Source organism: Pleurodeles waltl, unplaced genomic scaffold, assembly GCF_031143425.1.
Source record: "Pleurodeles waltl isolate 20211129_DDA unplaced genomic scaffold, aPleWal1.hap1.20221129 scaffold_59, whole genome shotgun sequence".
In the NCBI taxonomy this organism is placed as follows: domain Eukaryota; kingdom Metazoa; phylum Chordata; class Amphibia; order Caudata; family Salamandridae; genus Pleurodeles; species Pleurodeles waltl.
The window spans coordinates 2325471-2348791 of NW_027150301.1; positions in this window are offsets into that span (position 1 = coordinate 2325471).

A 23321-nucleotide genomic window follows, 5' to 3' on the forward strand; every position below is an offset into this window, starting at 1 on the left:
GCCTTACCTTTACATCTTTTATACATCACTAGACTCTCTCTAGCCTTACCTTCACATCTTTTAAACTTCTCTAGACTCTCTCTAGCCTTACATTTATATTTTTCATCCATCTCTAGACTCTCTCTAGCCTTACCTTGACATCTTTTATACATCTCTAGACTCTTTCTAGCCTTACTTTTACATCTGTTATACATCACTAGACTCTCACTAGCCTTACCTTGACATCTTTTATACATCACTAGACTCTCTCTAGCCTTACCTTTACATCTTTTATACATCACTAGACTCTCTCTAGCCTTACCTTTACATCTTTTATACATCACTACACTCTCTCTAGCCTTACCTTCACATCTTTTGATCTTCTCTAGACTCTCTCTAGCCTTACATTTATATCTTTCATACATCTCTAGACTCTCTGTAGCCTTACCTTAACATCTTTTATACATCTCTAGACTCTCTCTAGTCCTACCTTTACATCTTTTATACATCTCTAGACTCTCTCTAGCCTTACCATGACATCTTTAATACATCTCTAGACTCTCTCTAGCCTTACCTTGACATCTTTTATTCAACTCTAGACTCTCTCTAGCCTTACCTTGACATCTTTTATACATCTCTAGACTCTCTCTAGTCCTACCTTTATATCTTTCATACATCTCTAGACTCTCTCTAGCCTTACCATGACATCTTGTATACATCTCTATACTCTCTCTAACCCTAACTTTACATCTTCTATACATCTCTAGACTCTCTTTAGCCTTACCTTGAGATCTTTAATACATCTCTAGACTCTCTCTAGCCTTACCTTGACACCTTTTATACAACTCTAGACTCTCTCTAGCCTTACCTTTACATCTTTAATACATCTTTAGACTCTCTCTAGCCTTACCTTTACATCTTTTATACATCTCTAGACTCTCTCTAGCCTTACCTTTACATCTTTAATACGTCTCTAGACTCTCTCTAGCCTTACCTTTACATTTTTAATACATTACTAGACTCTCTCTAGCCTTACCTTGACATCTTTTATACATCTCTAGACTCTTTCTAGCCTTAATTTTACATCTGTTATACATCACTAGACTCTCTCTAGCCTTACCTTGAAATCTTTTATACATCTCTAGGCTCTCTCTAGCCTTACCTTTTCATCTTTTATACGTCACTAGACTCTCTATAGCCTTACATTTACATCTATTAAACATCTCTAGACTCTCTCTAGCCTTACATTGATATCTTTCATACATCACTAGACTTTCTCTATCCTTACCTTGACATCTTTTATGCATCTCTAGACTGTCTCTAGCCTTACCTTCACATCTTTAATACACCTCTAGACTCTCTCTAGCCTAACCTTTACATCTTTTAAACATCTCTAGACTCTCTCTAGCCTTACCTTTACATCTTTTATACATCTCTGGGGTCTCTGTAGCCTTAACTTGACATCTATGATACATCCCAAGACTCTCTCTAGCCTGACTTGTACATCTTTTATACATCTCGTAGACTCTCTCTAGCCTTACCTTTACATCTTTAATACATCTATAGACTCTCTCTAGACTTACCTTTACATCTTTAATACATCTCTAGGTGTTAGGGTTTGTACACAGCAAAGAGCATGTCCCCTCTCACTGCACTAGTGGGTTCTGTAATAGCTCCCTTTTAAACTTACTATTAAAAGCCTTTCTTGTTATTTCACCTTCCCCCCCCCTAGGCTTCTGTGTATGTTGTTTAATGTGCTGTTTTGTTTACACATTGGGCCTTGCTTTTACCAAGGCTTCTTTAAAACACTCCTCCCTAGGCCATGTGTTAATCCAACTCATTTGCATAATAACTGAAACTCTGCACACCTTTCAAGACCATGTGCAGCATGTGAGGACCACACCCAGCCCTTCAAACCACACCCAGCTCTTTGAGCCACACCCAGCCCTGTCTATAAAAGGCATCCCCCGAGCCTCACCCAGTGCTTGTGCTCGTCTACCTCCAGCTTACCTGAGAACAGATCCCTCGGCGCTGGCACTCCTGCTCTTTACAGACTTTCTTTGACTTCAATGGGCGCAGCTGCTGGCTCTTCCTTCTTCCAGTTTCCGGTTCCTCCTTGCCTCAGCCTCTCTCCTACGAGTAACCTGCAAAAGAGAAAGAAGACAAGGTTAGACTGATCAGTATCTCTTGCCAGCAACAAGTAAGTGCAAAACTTTTTATTACCTGAGGAAGCTTTGACGGCAATTTCTGGATTCGTGTATAGACAGTTTGAGGCGAAGTGCCTTCCACGAGCATTGTGATTCAGGCTCTTTGTTGCAGGAGTATTTTGCGGAACTTTGTGAAGCGGACATTGTTTTTTTTTTCATGGAACTTTTGGGAATCGAACAGTGAAAACCATTGACAGCAAGGCAAACAGTAAATCAAGGACTTGCACAAATTACATGCTGTATTTTGATGTAAAAGTACAGTATTTGTTTTATAAAAGATTCTGGAAATATGGGAAAAGTGAGTCTACTATTGGGAATTTAGGCTTTAGTTATATTATGATGAATGTTTGATATTGATAATTCTGATAACGGTATTTGTTTAATGTTTTAGAAGCTTTACAGTAATAGAAAACACATCCCAGAGCAGTAACACATTCCAAACCTGGAAACTAGAGACCAGGATCCAAGAGGTACTTTTAGAAGAGAATTTCTAATAAATAAAGGGATAGTCAGGAACCCATTTAGGAATAGGTTGCACTTATCTGTTCTTTGTTTATGTTTCATTAGGCACCAGTTTCTACAGAAGTCAGAAAGGGCCGCAGATTTGTGCAGCACTTCAACAGTGGAAACGCAAGAACGGTGTTGCCTTTTTATTTTTTATTTTATCCACTTCCCCCCTTCCCTTGAGCTTCTGTTCTTAGTGCACTGTTTTAAAAACTAGTGTGCTGGAACAAGCAGTTTCAGGGTGGGGTCGGATTGTCTTCAACCTCCATCAGAACTGAACAAGAACTCAGGTGAGCTGGGCTTTGACAGAAGCACAAGCCTTAAAAAATTTCAGTTCTGGTGGATGATGAATACCGGGGAAGAAATAGAGGGCATTGACGTCACGGATATGGCGCTGGCCCTAAATGAGGACTTGGCTCATAATGAATCAGTGTCTGGCATCTTGCAACATATGCAAGAGGAAATAGAGAGATTAAAGATGGAGAATACCTCTTTAAAACAGGATTTAAGCAGGTATAAATTTAGGGGATCTCAGTGGAACACAGCTTCTACGCCTTTGTTTAAAACCTCCTCAGAGACAGGGGCGCCATCAAAACATACAACTTTGCCTTCCCCAGTTGAGGTTACTGTTAATGTTCCTAATGTTGTGCCCTTAGCAGCACCTGAACGTTTTCATGGAGATAGTAACAAATTCCATGTTTTTATCAATCAATGTCAATTACACTTCATTTGTAAGCCACAACAGTTCCCTACTGAGGATACGAAAGTGGCATTCGTCTTGTCTTATTTGGGTGGCACAGCAGCCAATTGGTCAATTCCTTTCGTGGATGGAGATGATCCCATCCTCCATAATTGGAATCAATTTAAAGGTACCATGACCAGCCTTTTTGCAAAACACACTTTCATGCAGGCAAGTGATAATGAGCTTTTAAATCTTAAACAAGGTAACAAGGATTTATTGACCTATCTCACTAGTTTTAATCGTTTACTCACCGAGACACAGTGGCCAGAAGAAAAGCGTGGCTCCCTTTTTTATAAAGGTTTGAGAGACGAGTTAAAAGACGCGCTGGCTCATATCGTTGATTTGCCAAAAGACTATTCGGACTTTGTAGATTTAGTTGTGAAATTAGAACATAGACTAGGAGAAAGAAAGAGAGATAAATACAAACTGGAATCACGGTTAACTTTTATTAGACACGAGAAGAAAGACACAGATAATAAACTCCCTGAACCAGAGCCCATGCAAATAGGGACACTCAGAGGTCCACTCACATCAGAGGAAAAAGAAAGAAGGAGAAAATTTCAATTATGTTTATATTGTGGCAGGGCAGGTCACTTTGCCAGAGAATGTCCAGTAAAGTCTAAAACTCCACGAAAGGGTGCTGTTTCCTCCACCTCCTCAACTGAATCGGGAAACGATTAAGCTCGACAAGGGGAGAGGTTACTTGTTCGAGAAAACATCTTAATCAAACCTCTAATGCTGCACCCTTCAGGGTACCGCACATACCTAGACATTTCATAATTCAGGTCGTTTTAATTGTTACTACCCAAGTGAGGCATTCTCTCCCTGTCCTACTGGACTCAGGCGCAACAGGAAATTTTGTGGATAATAAGTTAGCTGAAATCTTAGGACTTCCTATGTGCCTAAAGCCTTGTCCAGAAGCAGTATGTGCAGTGGATGGGTCAGAATTGACCTCTGGATTAATCACAAAACAAACAAGTCCACTTGTTATGGTCTGTCAGAACGGGCACACAGAGGTGATTAGCTTTGATCTAATAGATACTCCTAATTTTGGTTTGATTCTCGGGGTACCCTGGTTAACAACTCATAACCCAAAAATTGATTGGGTGAATAGAACTGTTACTTTGGATTCCTCTTTCTGTAGAACCAATTGCTATCAAGAAGCAGGTACAGAACAGAGCACAGTATTACACTGTGCTAGTGTTACACAAGATGAACCAAGTCTCCCTCCTGAATATTCTGACTTTAAAGACGTCTTTGATCCAGTAAAGGCTAGTGTGCTGCCCCCACATCGGTCTTATGACTGCCGTATAGATCTTATCCCAGGGGCCCCTTTACCTAATAACAGAGTATATGCTTTGACTGACGAAGAAACCAAATACTTAAGAACCTACCTAGATGACCTACTACAGTCTGGGTTCATCCGTCATTCCACATCTCCGGTGTCATCTCCACTCTTTTTTATCCCGAAGCCGGATAAATCCCTGCGCGCGTGTATCGATTATAGAGGACTAAATAAGGCTAAAATAAAGAATAAATATCCTCTTCCTCTAATACCTGTGTTGTTGGATCAATTAAGACATTCTACTGTATACACTAAACTAGATCTGCGGGGAGCTTACCACCTGGTCCGAGTAAAAGATGGGGATGAGTGGAAGACAGCTTTCAAGACAAAGTTTGGTTTATTTGAGTACACAGTAATGCCCTTTGGGTTATGTAATGCCCCTGCGGCCTTTCAGTTCTTTATAAATGAGGTCCTACACGAATTCCTGGACGTTTGTGTCATAGTATACATAGACGACATCCTCATTTACTCTAAGAACCCAGAAGAACATACCCAACATGTTCGTGCAGTATTATCAAAGTTAAAAGAAAATCATCTTTTTGCTAAGTTAGAAAAGTGTACTTTTAATGTCAGCAAGGTGGACTTTTTAGGATACTGCCTGTCACCTCAAGGAATAACTATGGATGTAAAGAAAATCAGTGCTATTGCTGATTGGCCAGAACCATCCTCTGTAAAAGATATTCAGAAATTTCTGGGTTTCGCCAATTTTTATAGGAGGTTTATTGCACATTTTGCAGACATTGCGGCCCCAATAACTACCTTGTTGCGGAAAGGGCAACGATTTCTTTGGACTGATGAGGCGGCACACGCCTTTCAACTCCTAAAACAAAAGTTCACTTCAGCCCCAATTCTGAAACATCCTGATCCTGACTTGCCCTTTTTTGTTGAAGCGGATGCTTCACAAGTAGCTTTAGGAGGAGTTCTCTCTCAACGAGATGCAGTAGATGGCCAGTTACATCCTATAGCCTTCTATTCCAAAAAGTTATTGCCAGCTGAACAAAATTACACTGTGGCTGAAAGGGAACTACTAGCTATCAAAGTAGCCTTTTCAGAATGGAGGCACCATTTAATGGGAGCCAAGTACCCAGTTACAATCTTTTCTGACCATAAGAACCTACAGTTTTTTGGATCACTTAAAGCACTAACACCACGTCAGATGCGCTGGTTAATTTTTTTTAGCACATTTGACTTTGTTATAACCTATAGACCAGGTGCACAACAAATTCAATCTGATGTGTTATCTAGATACGGACATACCTCAGACATGAAACAAGATAAAATAGGAGAACCCATTATTCCTCCCCAAAAGTTGTTGGCACCAGTACAACAGAAGGATTTCATCACAGATCTATATAATGCACACATGCAAATAGCACCTCAGGATTGGTTAAAGGATTCCCATAACACAATACAACAAGGTTTATTGTATCACGACAACATGCTGTTAGTGCCCACCTCTGAATTACAAACACAGGTGATAATTTGGCATCACGCCTCACCGTTGGCAGGTCATCCTGGTTGGGTAAAAACCCTGGAAAATGTGCAAAAACACTTTTGGTGGGACACTATATGAAAGGACATTAAGCAATTTGTCACTACCTGTCCAATTTGTGCAAGACATAAATCTTCTCATAAGGCTCCTGACGGCTTGTTAATACCAATGCCAACACCCAAACAACCTTGGCACACTGTGAGCGTAGACTTTATTGTAGGTTTACCACCTGTAAAATCCTTCACAACAGTGTTGGTTATAGTGGATTTTTTATCTAAAATGGCACATTTTGTACCATTACGGAAATTACCCACGGCGGCAGAATTTGCCGATATTTTTATAAGGGAAATTGTGCGTTTACATGGTTTGCCAAGCAAAGTGGTGTCAGACCGAGGGAGCCAGTTCAACTCCAGATTTTGGAAAAAATTATGTGAAAAACTGAAAATAGATGTGACCTTATCCACTGCTTTCCACCCAGAGACAGATGGACAGACTGAACGACTGAACCAAACCTTACTTCAAACGCTACGTTGTTTATTGGCTGATTATTCTAGTGAATGGTTGGAAGCTCTTCCTGTAGCAGAGTTTGTTTATAATAATACTGAGCATTCAGCTCTACTTTGCTCACCATTCTATTTCTTGCAGGGGTATCATCCAAGAGCTATACCCATTTTGTTAGAAGATTCCCTGTTGCCTACAGTAACGGATAGACTAACGAGGTTAGGTGACATACAAGACAAAGCCAGGAAACATTTATTAAAGTACAAGGAAAGCATGAAAAGACAAGCAGACAAACACAGGTCTGAGGCCCCAATGTATAAAATTGGTGACAAGGTATGGCTCTCCACAAAAAACCTAAACATAGAGGGATCCCGAAAGCTGCAACCACGTTTCATTGGACCCTTTAGTATAACTGCCATAGTAAACCCGGTAACAGTAAAATTAGATTTACCAAAAGAATATCCAGTACATAATACATTCCATGTGTCCTTGCTTAAGCCGTACAACTCAAAAACCCGACCTGAACCACCACCTCCACCCATACCAATTAAGGGAAATCTGGAATATGAAGTGAAAAGCATAAAAGACTCAAAAAGAATTAGTGGACGTCTGTTTTATTTAGTAGAATGGAAAGGATATGATGAATCTGAGAATTCATGGGAACCAGCATCATATGTACATGCCCCACAGCTGATTAGACGGTTTTATTTAAAAAATCCAGGAAAACCCCGTCCTGTAGGAGGGCCTTTGAGGGGGGCAACTGTTAGGGTTTGTACACAGCAAAGAGCATGTCCCCTCTCACTGCACTAGTGGGTTCTGTAATAGCTCCCTTTTAAACTTACTATTAAAAGCCTTTCTTGTTATTTCACCTTCCCTCCCCCTAGGCTTCTGTGTATGTTGTTTAATGTGCTGTTTTGTTTACACATTGGGCCTTGCTTTTACCAAGGCTTCTTTAAAACACTCCTCCCTAGGCCATGTGTTAATCCAACTCATTTGCATAATAACTGAAACTCTGCACACCTTTCAAGACCATGTGCAGCATGTGAGGACCACACCCAGCCCTTCGAACCACACCCAGCTCTTTGAGCCACACCCAGCCCTGTCTATAAAAGGCAGTCCCCGAGCCTCACCCAGTGCTTGTGCTCGTCTACCTCCAGCTTACCTGAGAACAGATCCCTCGGCGCTGGCACTCCTGCTCTTTACAGACTTTCTTTGACTTCAATGGGCGCAGCTGCTGGCTCTTCCTTCTTCCAGTTTCCGGTTCCTCCTTGCCTCAGCCTCTCTCCTACGAGTAACCTGCAAAAGAGAAAGAAGACAAGGTTAGACTGATCAGTATCTCTTGCCAGCAACAAGTAAGTGCAAAACTTTTTATTACCTGAGGAAGCTTTGACGGCAATTTCTGGATTCGTGTATAGACAGTTTGAGGCGAAGTGCCTTCCACGAGCATTGTGATTCAGGCTCTTTGTTGCAGGAGTATTTTGCGGAACTTTGTGAAGCGGACATTGTTTTTTTTTTCATGGAACTTTTGGGAATCGAACAGTGAAAACCATTGACAGCAAGGCAAACAGTAAATCAAGGACTTGCACAAATTACATGCTGTATTTTGATGTAAAAGTACAGTATTTGTTTTATAAAAGATTCTGGAAATATGGGAAAAGTGAGTCTACTATTGGGAATTTAGGCTTTAGTTATATTATGATGAATGTTTGATATTGATAATTCTGATAACGGTATTTGTTTAATGTTTTAGAAGCTTTACAGTAATAGAAAACACATCCCAGAGCAGTAACACATTCCAAACCTGGAAACTAGAGACCAGGATCCAAGAGGTACTTTTAGAAGAGAATTTCTAATAAATAAAGGGATAGTCAGGAACCCATTTAGGAATAGGTTGCACTTATCTGTTCTTTGTTTATGTTTCATTAGGCACCAGTTTCTACAGAAGTCAGAAAGGGCCGCAGATTTGTGCAGCACTTCAACAGTGGAAACGCAAGAACGGTGTTGCCTTTTTATTTTTTATTTTATCCACTTCCCCCCTTCCCTTGAGCTTCCGTTCTTAGTGCACTGTTTTAAAAACTAGTGTGCTGGAACAAGCAGTTTCAGGGTGGGGTCGGATTGTCTTCAACCTCCATCAGAACTGAACAAGAACTCAGGTGAGCTGGGCTTTGACACTAGGGTCTCTCTAGCCTTACCTTGACATCTTTTATACATCACTAAACTCTCTCTAGCCTTACCTTGACATATTTTAGACATCTCTAGACTCTCTCTAGCCTTACCTTTACATCTGTTATACATCACTAGACTCTCTCTAGCCCTACCTTTACATCTTCTATACATCTCTTGACTTTCTCTAGCCTTACCTTGACATCTTTTATACATCTCTAGACTCTCTCTAGCCTTACCTTTACATCTATAATACATCTCTAGACTCTCTCTATCCTTACCTTGATACCTTTAATACATCACTAGACTCTCTCTAGCATTATCTTTACATCTTTTATACATCTCTAAACTCTCTCCAGGCTTACCTTTACACCTTTAATACATCTCTAGACTCTGTCTAGCCTTACCTTTGCATCTTTTATACGTCACTAGACTCTCTCTAGCCTTACCTTTACATCTTTAAAAGATCTCTTGACTCTCTAGCCTTAATTGTACATCTGTTATACATCACTAGACTCTCTCTAACCGTACCTTTACATCTTCTATACATCTCTAGACTCTCTCTAGCCTTACCTTGACATATTTTATACATCTCTAGACTCTCTCTAGCCTTACATTTGCATCTTTTATATGTCACTAGACTCTCTCTAGCCTTACCTGTACATCTGTTAAACATCACCAGACTCTCTCTAGCCCTACCTATGCATCTTCTATACATCTCTAGACGTTCTCTAGCTTTACTTTGACATCTTTTATACATCTCTAGACTCTCTCTAGCCTTACCTTGACATCTTTTATACATCTCTAGACTCTCTCTTGCCTTACCTTTACATCTTTAATACATCTCTAGACTCTCTCTATCCTTACCTTGACACCTTTAATACATCACTAGACTCTATCTAGCCTTACCTTTACATCTTTTATACATCTCTAGACTCTCTCTAGGCTTACCTTTACACATTTATTACATCTCTAGACTCTCTCTAGCCTTACCTTTGCATCTTTTATATGTCACTAGACTCTCTCTAGCCTTACCTTTACATCTATAACACATCTCTAGACTCTCTCTAGCCTTACCTGTACATATGTTATACATCACTAGACTCTCTCTAGCCCTACCTTTACATCTTCTATACATCTCTAGACTCTCTTTAGCCTTACCTTTACATTTTTAATACATCTCTAGACTCCCTCTAGCCTTACCTTGACATATTTTATACATCTCTAGACTCTCTCTAGCCTTACCTTTGCATCTTTTATATGTCACTGGACTCTTTCTAGCCTTACCTGTACATCTGTTAAACATCACCAGACTCTATCTAGGCCTACCTATGCATCTTCTATACATCTCTAGACGTTCTCTAGCTTTACCTTGATATCTTTTATACATCTCTAGACTCTCTCTAGCCTTACCTTGACATCTTTTATACATCTCTAGAAACTCTCTAGCCTTACCTGTACATATGTTATACATCACTAGACTCTCTCTAGCCCTACCTTTACATCTTCTATACATCTCTAGACTCACTCTAGCCTTAGCTTGACATCTTTAATACATCTCTAGACTCTCTTTAGCCTTACCTTTACATTTTTAATACATCTCTAGACTCCCTCTAGCCTTACCTTGACATATTTTATACATCTCTAGACTCTCTCTAGCCTTACCTTTGCATCTTTAATACATCTCTAGACTCTCTTTAGCCTTACCTTTACATTTTTAATACATCTCTAGACTCCCTCTAGCCTTACCTTGACATATTTTATACATCTCTAGACTCTCTCTAGCCTTACCTTTGCATCTTTTATATGTCACTGGACTCTTTCTAGCCTTACCTGTACATCTTCTATACATCTCTGGACGTTCTCTAGCTTTACCTTGATATCTTTTATACATCTCTAGACTCTCTCTAGCCTTACCTTGACATCTTTTATACATCTCTAGACTCTCTCTAGCCTTACCTTTACATCTTTTATACGTCACTAGACTCTCTCTAGCCTTACCTTTACATCTTTAAGCATCTCTACACTCTCTAGCCTTACCTTTATATCTTTCATACATCTCTAGACTCTCTCTAGCCTTACCATGACATCTTTTATACATCTCTAGACTCTCTCTAGCCCTAACTTTACATCTTCTATACATCTCTAGACTCTCTTTAGCCTTACCTTGACATCTTTAATAAATCTCTAGACTCTCTGTAGCCTTACCTTGACACCTTTTATACAACTCTAGACTCTATCTAGCCTTACCGTTATATCTTTAATACATCTCTAGACTCTCTCTAGCCTTACCTTTACATCTTTTATACATCTCTAGACTCTCTCTAGCCTTATCTTTACATCTTTAATACTTCTCTAGACTCTCTCTAGCCTTACCTTTACATTTTTAATACATTACTAGACTCTCTCTAGCCTTACCGTGACATCTTTTATACATCTCTAGACTCTTTCTAGCCTTACTTTTACATCTGTTATACATCACTAGACTCTCTCTAGCCTTACCTTGAAATCTTTTATACATCTCTAGGCTCTCTCTAGCCTTACCTTTACATCTTTTATATGTCACTAGACTCTCTATAGCCTTACCTTTACATCTTTTAAACATCTCTAGACTCTCTCTAGCCTTACATTGATATCTTTCATACGTCTCTAGACTCTCTCTAGCCTTACCTTGACATGTTTTATGCATCTCTAGACTCTCTCTGGCCTTACCTTTACATCTTTAATACATCTCTAGACTCTGTCTACCCTTACCTTTGCCTCTTTGATACATCTCTAGGGTGTCCCTAGCCTTACCTTGCCATTTTTTATACATCACTAGACTCTCTCTAGCCTTACCTTTACATCTTTTAAACATCTCTAGCCTCTCACCACACTTACCTTTACCATCTTTTATTCATCTCTAGACTCTCTCTAGCCTTACCTGGACATCTTTTATACATCTCCTGAGTCTCTCTAGCCTTACCTTTACATCTTTAATACATCTCTAGACTCTCTCTAGTCTTACCTTTACATCTTTTATACATCTCTAGACTCTCTCTAGCCTTACCTTTACATCTTTAATACATCTCTAGACTCTCTCTAGCCTTACCTTCATATCTTTTATACATCACTAGACTCTCTCTAGCCTTACCTTTATATCTTTAAACGTCTCAAGACTCTCTCTAACCTTACCTTGACATCTTTTATACATCTCTAGACTCTCTGTAGCCTTACCTTTACATCTGTTATACATCTCTAGACTATCTCTAGCCTTACCTTGACATATTTTATACATCTGTAGACTTTCTCTAGCCTTACCTTTACATCTATAACACATCTCTAGACTCTCTCTAGCCTTACCTGTACATATGTTATACATCACTAGACTCTCTCTAGCCCTACCTTTACATCTTCTATACATCTCTAGACTCTCTTTAGCCTTACCTTTACATTTTTAATACATCTCTAGACTCCCTCTAGCCTTACCTTGACATATTTTATACATCTCTAGACTCTCTCTAGCCTTACCTTTGCATCTTTTATATGTCACTGGACTCTTTCTAGCCTTACCTGTACATCTGTTAAACATCACCAGACTCTATCTAGCCCTACCTATGCATCTTCTATACATCTCTAGACGTTCTCTAGCTTTACCTTGATATCTTTTATACATCTCTAGACTCCCTCTAGCCTTACCTTGACATCTTTTATACATCTCTAGAAACTCTCTAGCCTTACCTGTACATATGTTATACATCACTAGACTCTCTCTAGCCCTACCTTTACATCTTCTATACATCTCTAGACTCACTCTAGCCTTAGCTTGACATCTTTAATACATCTCTAGACTCTCTTTAGCCTTACCTTTACATTTTTAATACATCTCTAGACTCCCTCTAGCCTTACCTTGACATATTTTATACATCTCTAGACTCTCTCTAGCCTTACCTTTGCATCTTTAATACATCTCTAGACTCTCTTTAGCCTTACCTTTACATTTTTAATACATCTCTAGACTCCCTCTAGCCTTACCTTGACATATTTTATACATCTCTAGACTCTCTCTAGCCTTACCTTTGCATCTTTTATATGTCACTGGACTCTTTCTAGCCTTACCTGTACATCTTCTATACATCTCTGGACGTTCTCTAGCTTTACCTTGATATCTTTTATACATCTCTAGACTCTCTCTAGCCTTACCTTGACATCTTTTATACATCTCTAGACTCTCTCTAGCCTTACCTTTACATCTTTTATACGTCACTAGACTCTCTCTAGCCTTACCTTTACATCTTTAAGCATCTCTACACTCTCTAGCCTTACCTTTATATCTTTCATACATCTCTAGACTCTCTCTAGCCTTACCATGACATCTTTTATACATCTCTAGACTCTCTCTAGCCCTAACTTTACATCTTCTATACATCTCTAGACTCTCTTTAGCCTTACCTTGACATCTTTAATAAATCTCTAGACTCTCTCTAGCCTTACCTTGACACCTTTTATACAACTCTAGACTCTATCTAGCCTTACCGTTATATCTTTAATACATCTCTAGACTCTCTCTAGCCTTACCTTTACATCTTTTATACATCTCTAGACTCTCTCTAGCCTTATCTTTACATCTTTAATACTTCTCTAGACTCTCTCTAGCCTTACCTTTACATTTTTAATACATTACTAGACTCTCTCTAGCCTTACCGTGACATCTTTTATACATCTCTAGACTCTTTCTAGCCTTACTTTTACATCTGTTATACATCACTAGACTCTCTCTAGCCTTACCTTGAAAGCTTTTATACATCTCTAGGCTCTCTCTAGCCTTACCTTTACATCTTTTATATGTCACTAGACTCTCTATAGCCTTACCTTTACATCTTTTAAACATCTCTAGACTCTCTCTAGCCTTACATTGATATCTTTCATACGTCTCTAGACTCTCTCTAGCCTTACCTTGACATGTTTTATGCATCTCTAGACTCTCTCTGGCCTTACCTTTACATCTTTAATACATCTCTAGACTCTGTCTACCCTTACCTTTGCCTCTTTGATACATCTCTAGGGTGTCCCTAGCCTTACCTTGCCATTTTTTATACATCACTAGACTCTCTCTAGCCTTACCTTTACATCTTTTAAACATCTCTAGCCTCTCACCACACTTACCTTTACCATCTTTTATTCATCTCTAGACTCTCTCTAGCCTTACCTGGACATCTTTTATACATCTCCTGAGTCTCTCTAGCCTTACCTTTACATCTTTAATACATCTCTAGACTCTCTCTAGTCTTACCTTTACATCTTTTATACATCTCTAGACTCTCTCTAGCCTTACCTTTACATCTTTAATACATCTCTAGACTCTCTCTAGCCTTACCTTCATATCTTTTATACATCACTAGACTCTCTCTAGCCTTACCTTTATATCTTTAAACGTCTCAAGACTCTCTCTAACCTTACCTTGACATCTTTTATACATCTCTAGACTCTCTGTAGCCTTACCTTTACATCTGTTATACATCTCTAGACTATCTCTAGCCTTACCTTGACATATTTTATACATCTGTAGACTTTCTGTAGCCTTACCTTTACATCTGTTATACATCTCTAGACTCTCTCTAGCCTTACCTTGACATCTTTTATACATCTGTAGGCTCTTTCTAGCCTTACCTTTACATTTTTCATAAATCTCTAGACTCTCTCTAGCATTACCTTTATATCTTTCATACATCTCTAAACTCTGTCTAGCCTTACCTTTACATCTTTTATACATCACTACACTCTCTCTAGCCTTACTTTGACATCTTTTATATATCGCTAGACTCTCTCTAGTCTTACCTTTACATCTTTAATACATCCCTAGACTCTCTCTAGCCTTACCTTTGCATCATTTATACGTCACTAGACTCTCTCTAGCCTTACCTTTACATCTTTAATATATATCTAGACTCTCTAGCCTTACCTGTACATCTGTTATACATCACTAGACTTTCTCTAACCCTACCTTTACATCTGCTATACATCTCTAGACTCTCTCTAGCCTTACTTTGACATATTTTATACATCTCTAGACTCTCTCTAGCTTTACCTTTGCATCTTTTATACGTCACTAGACTCTCTCTAGCCTTACCTGTACATCTGTTATACATCACCAGACTCTCTCTAGCCCGACCTTTACATCTTCTATACATCTCTAGACGTTCTCTAGCCTTACCTTGACATCTTTTATACATCTCTAGACTCTCTCTAGCATTACCTTGACATCCTTTATACATCTGTAGACTCTCTCTAGCCTTACCTTTACATCTTTAATACATCTCTAGACTCTCTCTATCCTTACCTTGACACCTTTAATACATCACTAGACTCACTCTAGCCTTACCTTTACATCTTTTGTACATCTCTAGACTCTCTCTAGGCTTACCTTTTTACCTTTATTACATCTCTAGACTCTCTCTAGCCTTACCTTTGCATCTTTTATACGTCACTAGACTCTCTCCACCCTTACCTTTACCATCTTTTATTCATCTCTAGACTCTCTCTAGCCTTATCTTTACATATTTTATACATCTCTGGAGTCTCTCTAGCCTTACCTTTACATCTTTAATACATCTCTAGACTCTCTCTAGCCTTCCCTTCATATCTTTTATACAATCCTAGACTCTCTCTAGCCTTACCTTTACATCTTTAATACGTCTGCAGACTCTCTCTAGCCTTACTTTGACATCTTTTATACATCTCTAGACTCTCTCTAGCCTTACCTTTATATCTTTCACACATCTCTAGACTCTCTCTAGCCTTACCTTGACATCGTTTATGCATCTGTAGACTCTCTCTAGCCTTACCTTTACATAATTTAAACATCTCTAGACTCTGTCTAGCCTTACCTTTACATCTTTTATACATCTCTAGTGTCTCTGTAGCCTTAGCTTGACATCTATTATAGATCTCTAGACTCTCTCTAGCCTGACTTTTACATTTTTTATACATCTAGTAGACTCTCTCTAGCCTTACCTTTACATCTTTAATACATCTCTAGACTCTCTCTAGCATTACATTTACATCTTTAATACATCTCTAGGGTCTCTCTAGCCTTACCTTGACATCTTTTATACATCACTAAACTCTCTCTAGCCTTACCTTGACATATTTTAGACATCTCTAGACTCTCTCTAGCCTTACCTTTGCATCTTTTATACGTCACTAGACTCTCTCTAGCCTTACCTTTACATCTTTTATTCATCTCTAGACTCTCTCTAGCCTTACCTTGACATCTTTTATACATCTCGGAGTCTCTCTAGCCTTACCTTTCCATCTTTAATACATCTCTAGACTCTCTCTAGCCTTACCTTTACATCTTTTATACATCTCTAGACTCTCTCTAGCCTTACCTTTACATCTTTAATACATCTCTAGACTCTCTCTAGCCTTACCTTCATATCTTTTATACATCACTAGACTCTCTCTAGCCTTACCTTTACATCTTTAATATGTCTCTAGACTCTCTCTAGCCTTACCTTGACATCTTTTATACTTCTCTAGACTCTCTGTAGCCTTACCTTTACATCTGTTATACATCTCTAGACTCTCTCTAGCCTTACCTTGACATCTTTTATACATCTCTAGGCTCTCTAGCCTTACCTTTACATCTTTCATGCATCTCTAGACTCTCTCTAGCATTACCTTTATATCTTTCATACATCAATAGACTCTCTCTAACCTTACCTTGACATCTTTTATATATCGCTAGACTCTCTCTAGCCTTACCGTTACATCTTTAATACATCTCTAAACTCTCTCTACCCTTACCTTTGCCTCTTGAATACATCTCTAGACTCTCTGTAGCCTTACCTTCACATCTTTTATACATCTCTAGACTCTCTCTATCCTTACCTTTGCATCTTTCATACATCTCTAGAATCTCTCTAGACTTACCTTGACATCTTTTATTCATCACTAGACTCTCTCTAGCCTTACCTTTACATCTTTTATACATCTCTGGAGTCTCTCTAGCCTTACCTTTCCACCTTGAATACATCACTAAACTCTCTCTAGCCTTACCTTGACATATTTTAGACATCTCTAGACTCTCTCTAGCCTTACCTTTGCATCTTTTATACGTCACTAGACTCTCTCTAGCCTTACCTTTACATCTTTCATACATCTCTAGACTCTCTCTAGCCTTACATGTGCATCTGTTATACATCACTAGACTCTCTCTAGCCCTACCTTTACATCTTCTATACATCTCTCGACCTTCTCTAACCTTACCTTGACACCTTTTATACATCTCTAGACTCTCTCAAGCCTTACCTTGACATCTTTTATACATCTCTAGAATCTCTCTAGTCTTACCTTTACATCTTTCATACATCTCTAGACTCTCTCTATCCTTACCTTCACACCTTTAATACATCACTAGACTCTCTCTAGCCTTACCTTTACATCCTTTATACATCTCTTGACTCTCTCTAGGCTTACCTTTACACCTTTAATACATCTCTGGACTCTCTCTAGCCTTACCTTTGCATCTTTTATACGTCACTAGACTCTCACTAGCCTTACATTTACATCTTTAATACATCTCTAGACTCTCTCTAGCCTTACCTGTACATCTGTTATACATCACTAGACTCTCTCTAGCCCTACCTTTACATCTTCTATACATCTCTAGACTCTCTCTAGCCTTACCATGACATCTTTAATACATCTCTAGACTCTCTCTAGCCTTACCTTGACATCTGTAATACATATCTAGACTCTCTATAGCCTTACCTTTACATCTTTTATACATCTCTAGACTCTCTCTAGCCTTACCTTTAAATCTTTAGTACATGTCTAGACTCTCTCTAGCCTTACATTTACATTTTTAATACATCACTAGACTCTCTCTAGCCTGACCTTGAAATCTTTATACATCTCTAGACTCTTTCTAGCCTTAGTTTTACATCTGTTATACATGACTAGACTCTCTCTAGCCTTACCTTGACATCTTTTATACATCACTAGACTCTCTCTAGCCTTACCTTTACATCTTTAATACATCTCTAGACTCTCTCTAGCCTTACCTTTACATCTTTAATACATCTCTAGACTCTCTATAGCCTTATCTTTACATCTTTTATACATCTCTAGACTCTCTCTAGCCTTACCTTTAAATCTTTAGTACATCTCTAGACTCTCTCTAGCCTTACCTTTACATTTTTAATACATCACTAGACTCTCTCTAGCCTGACCTTGAAATCTTTTATACATCTCTAGACTCTTTCTAGCCTTAGTTTTACATCTGATATTCATCACTAGACTCTCTCTAGCCTTACCTTGACATCTTTTATACATCACTAGACTCTCTCTAGCCTTACCTTTACATCTTTTATACATCACTAGACTCTCTCTAGCCTTACCTTCACATCTTTTAAACTTCTCTAGACTCTCTCTAGCCTTACATTTATATTTTTCATCCATCTCTAGACTCTCTCTAGCCTTACCTTGACATCTTTTATACATCTCTAGACTCTTTCTAGCCTTACTTTTACATCTGTTATACATCACTAGACTCTCACTAGCCTTACCTTGACATCTTTTATACATCACTAGACTCTCTCTAGCCTTACCTTTACATCTTTTATACATCACTACACTCTCTCTAGCCTTACCTTCACATCTTTTGATCTTCTCTAGACTCTCTCTAGCCTTACATTTATATCTTTCATACATCTCTAGACTCTCTGTAGCCTTACCTTAACATCTTTTATACATCTCTAGACTCTCTCTAGTCCTACCTTTACATCTTTTATACATCTCTAGACTCTCTCTAGCCTTACCATGACATCTTTAATACATCTCTAGACTCTCTCTAGCCTTACCTTGACATCTTTTATACAACTCTAGACTCTCTCTAGCCTTACCTTTATATCCTTCATACATCTCTAGACTCTCTCTAGCCTTACCATGACATCTTGTATACATCTCTAGACTCTCTCTAACCCTAACTTTACATCTTCTATACATCTCTAGACTCTCTTTAGCCTTACCTTGAGATCTTTAATACATCTCTAGACTCTCTCTAGCCTTACCTTGACACCTTTTATACAACTCTAGACTCTCTCTAGCCTTACCTTTACATCTTTAATACATCTTTAGACTCTCTCTAGCCTTACCTTTACATCTTTTATACATCTCTAGACTCTCTCTAGCCTTACCTTTACATCTTTAATACGTCTCTAGACTCTCTCTAGCCTTACCTTTACATTTTTAATACATTACTAGACTCTCTCTAGCCTTACCTTGACATCTTTTATACATCTCTAGACTCTTTCTAGCCTTAATTTTACATCTGTTATACATCACTAGACTCTCTCTAGCCTTACCTTGAAATCTTTTATACATCTCTAGGCTCTCTCCAGCCTTACCTTTTCATCTTTTATACGCCACTAGACTCTCTATAGCCTTACCTTTACATCTATTAAACATCTCTAGACTCTCTCTAGCCTTACATTGATATCTTTCATACATCACTAGACTTTCTCTATCCTTACCTTGTGTAGGAAAGTACCATCTTGCCTGGCATGTTACCCCCATTTTTCACTGTATATATGTTGTTTTAGTTGTATGTGTCACTGGGACCCTGGTAACCCAGGGCCCCAGTGCATATAAGTGTGCCTGAATGTGTTACCTGTGTAGTGACTAACTGTCTCACTGAGGCTCTGCTAATCAGAACCTCAGTGGTTATGCTCTCTCATTTCTTTCCAAATTGTCACTGACAGGCTAGTGACCATTTTCACCAATTTACATTGGCTTACTGGAACACCCTTATAATTCCCTAGTATATGGTACTGAGGTACCCAGGGTATTGGGGTTCCAGGAGATCCCTATGGGCTGCAGCATTTCTTTTGCCACCCATAGGGAGCTCTGACAATTATTACACAGGCCTGCCACAGCAGCCTGAGTGAAATAACGTCCACGTTATTTCACAGCCATTTTACACTGCACTTAAGTAACTTATAAGTCACCTATATGTCTAACCTTTACCTGGTAAAGGTTAGGTGCAAAGTTACTTAGTGTGAGGGCACCCTGGCACTAGCCAAGGTGCCCCCACATTGTTCAGAGCCAATTCCCTGAACTTTGTGAGTGCGGGGACACCATTACACGCGTGCACTACATATAGGTCACTACCTATATGTAGCTTCACCATGGTAACTCCGAATATGGCCATGTAACATGTCTATGATCATGGAATTGCCCCCTCTATGCCATCCTGGCATTGTTGGTACAATTCCATGATCCCAGTGGTCTGTAGCACAGACCCTGGTACTGCCAAACTGCCCTTCCTGGGGTTTCACTGCAGCTGCTGCTGCTGCCAACCCCTCAGACAGGCATCTGCCCTCCTGGGGTCCAGCCAGGCCTGGCCCAGGATGGCAGAACAAAGAACTTCCTCTGAGAGAGGGTGTGACACCCTCTCCCTTTGGAAAATGGTGTGAAGGCAGGGGAGGAGTAGCCTCCCCCAGCCTCTGGAAATGCTTTCTTGGGCACAGATGTGCCCAATTCTGCATAAGCCAGTCTACACCGGTTCAGGGACCCCTTAGCCCCTGCTCTGGCGCGAAACTGGACAAAGGAAAGGGGAGTGACCACTCCCCTGACCTGCATCTCCCCTGGGAGGTGTCCAGAGCTCCTCCAGTGTGCTCCAGACCTCTGCCATCTTGGAAACAGAGGTGCTGCTGGCACACTGGACTGCTCTGAGTGGCCAGTGCCACCAGGTGACGTCAGAGACTCCTTGTGATAGGCTCCTTCAGGTGTTAGTAGCCTCTCCTCTCTCCTAGGTAGCCAAACCCTCTTTTCTGGCTATTTAGGGTCTCTGTCTCTGGGGAAACTTCAGATAACGAATGCAAGAGCTCATCTGAGTTCCTCTGCATCTCCCTCTTCACCTTCTGATAAGGAAAAGACCGCTGACCGCGCTGGAAGCCTGCAAACCTGCAACATAGTAGCAAAGACGACTACTGCAACTCTGTAACACTGATCCTGCCGCCTTCTCGACTGTTTTCCTGCTTGTGCATGCTGTGGGGGTAGCCTGCCTCCTCTCTGCACCAGAAGCTCCGAAGAAATCTCCCGTGGGTCGACGGAATCTTCCCCCTGCAACCGCAGGCACCAAAAAGCTGCATTACCAGTCCCTTGGGTCTCCTCTCAGCATGACGAGCGAGGTCCCTCGAATCCAGCGACTCTGTCCAAGTGACCCCCACAGTCCAGTGACTCTTCAGTCCAAGTTTGGTGGAGGTAAGTCCTTGCCTCACCTCGCTGGGCTGCATTGCTGGGAACCGTGACTTTGCAAGCTACTCCGGCCCCTGTGCACTTCCGGCAGAAATCCTTTGTGCACAGCCAAGCCTGGGTCCACGGCACTCTAACCTGCATTGCACGACTTTCTAAGTTGGTCTCCGGCGACGTGGGACTCCTTTGTGCAACTTCAGTGAGCACCGTTTCACGCATCCTCGTAGTGCCTGTTTCTGGCACTTCTCCGGGTGCTACCTGCTTTAGTGAGGGCTCTTTGTCTTGCTCGACGTCCCGTCTCTCTTCAGGTCCAATTTGCGACCTCCTGGTCCCTTCTGGGCCCCAGCAGCATCCAAAAACGCCAAACGCACAATTTGCGCCTAGCAAGGCTTGTTGGCGTCCTTTCGGCGGGAAAACACTTCTGCACGACTCTCCACGGCGAGAAGGATTTGTCCACCAAAGGGGAACTCTCTAGCCCTTTTCGTTCCTGCAGAAACCTCAGCTTCTTCTGTCCAGTCGAAGCTTCTTTGCACCCGCAGCTGGCATTTCCTGGGCATCTGCCCATCTCCGACTTGCTTGTGACTTTTGGACTTGGTCCCCTTGTTCCACAGGTACCCTAGATTGGAAATCCACAGTTGTTGCATTGCTGGTTTGTGTCTTTCCTGCATTATTCCTCTAACACGACTACTTTGTCCTTAGGGGAACTTTAGTGCACTTTGCACTCACTTTTCAGGGTCTTGGGGAGGGTTATTTTTCTAACTCTCACTATTTTCTAATAGTCCCAGCGACCCTCTACAAGGTCACATAGGTTTGGGGTCCATTCGTGGTTCGCATTCCACTTTTGGAGTATATGGTTTGTGTTGCCCCTATCCCTATGTTTCCCCATTGCATCCTATTGTAACTATACATTGTTTGCACTGTTTTCTAAGACTATACTGCATATTTTTGCTATTGTGTATATATATCTTGTGTATATTTCCTATCCTCTCACTGAGGGTACACTCTAAGATACTTTGGCATATTGTCATAAAAATAAAGTACCTTTATTTTTAGTATAACTGTGTATTGTGTTTTCTTATGATATTGTGCATATGACACTAAGTGGTACTGTAGTAGCTTCACACGTCTCCTAGTTCAGCCTAAGCTGCTCTGCTAAGCTACCATTATCTATCAGCCTAAGCTGCTAGACACCCTATACACTAATAAGGGATAACTGGGCCTGGTGCAAGGTGCAAGTACCCCTTGGTACTCACTACAAGCCAGTCCAGCCTCCTACATTGGTTGTGCAGTGGTTGGATAAGTGCTTGAGACTACTTACCACTCTTGTCATTGTACTTTTCATAAGAGAAAAATATACAAAACAAGGTCAGTGTATATACACATAGCCAAAAAGTTTTGCATTTCCTCTTTTCACTCTTTTCTAAGTGCTGAAAAGTACTCCTAAACTTTCAAAAAGTTCTTAAAAGTTTAAAAAGTTTTTTCTGTCTTTCCAAAAAGTTCTGAAAACTTTTTTTCTCTTTTTCTATCACTTTAACTCTCTCTAAAAAATGTCTGGCACAGGCCAAAGTGTTGATCTGTCCAAACTTGCATATGACAACCTTAGCTGGAAAAGAGCAAGGAGTCTCTGTATAGAGAGAGGTTTGAGTGTAGGGAAGAATCCTTCCTTGGAACTGTTACTTAACATGCTTAGAGAACAGGATAAGGCCATAAGTGCCCCATCTGTTGAAAAAGTACCTAATAGTTCTCAATCTGATTCAGGGACTCCCCCAGGAAAAGATTCAGGAAAGAAACTTCCTAGCCTGCCCATTACTAGACAGTCTAGCATAGATGGTAATGATGATGAGCCACACCATAGAAATAGTGTTGTCTCACATCATAGCAAAAGCATATATTCTCACCATACTGGTAGTAATGTTTCTGTAAACCAAGCTGTTAGGGTGGCTCCTGTAAGGGACAGGTCTCCTTCTGTTCATTCCCATCATAGCTCTGTTTCTAGAAATGCCCCTCCCACCAACCCTGATGACAGAATGTTAGAGAGGGAACTCAATAAGTTGAGGGTGGAAAAAACCAGACTGAAGCTTAAAAAGCAACAGCTGGATTTGGATAGACAGTCTTTTGAATTAGAGAAGGAAAGACAGAAGTTGGGTT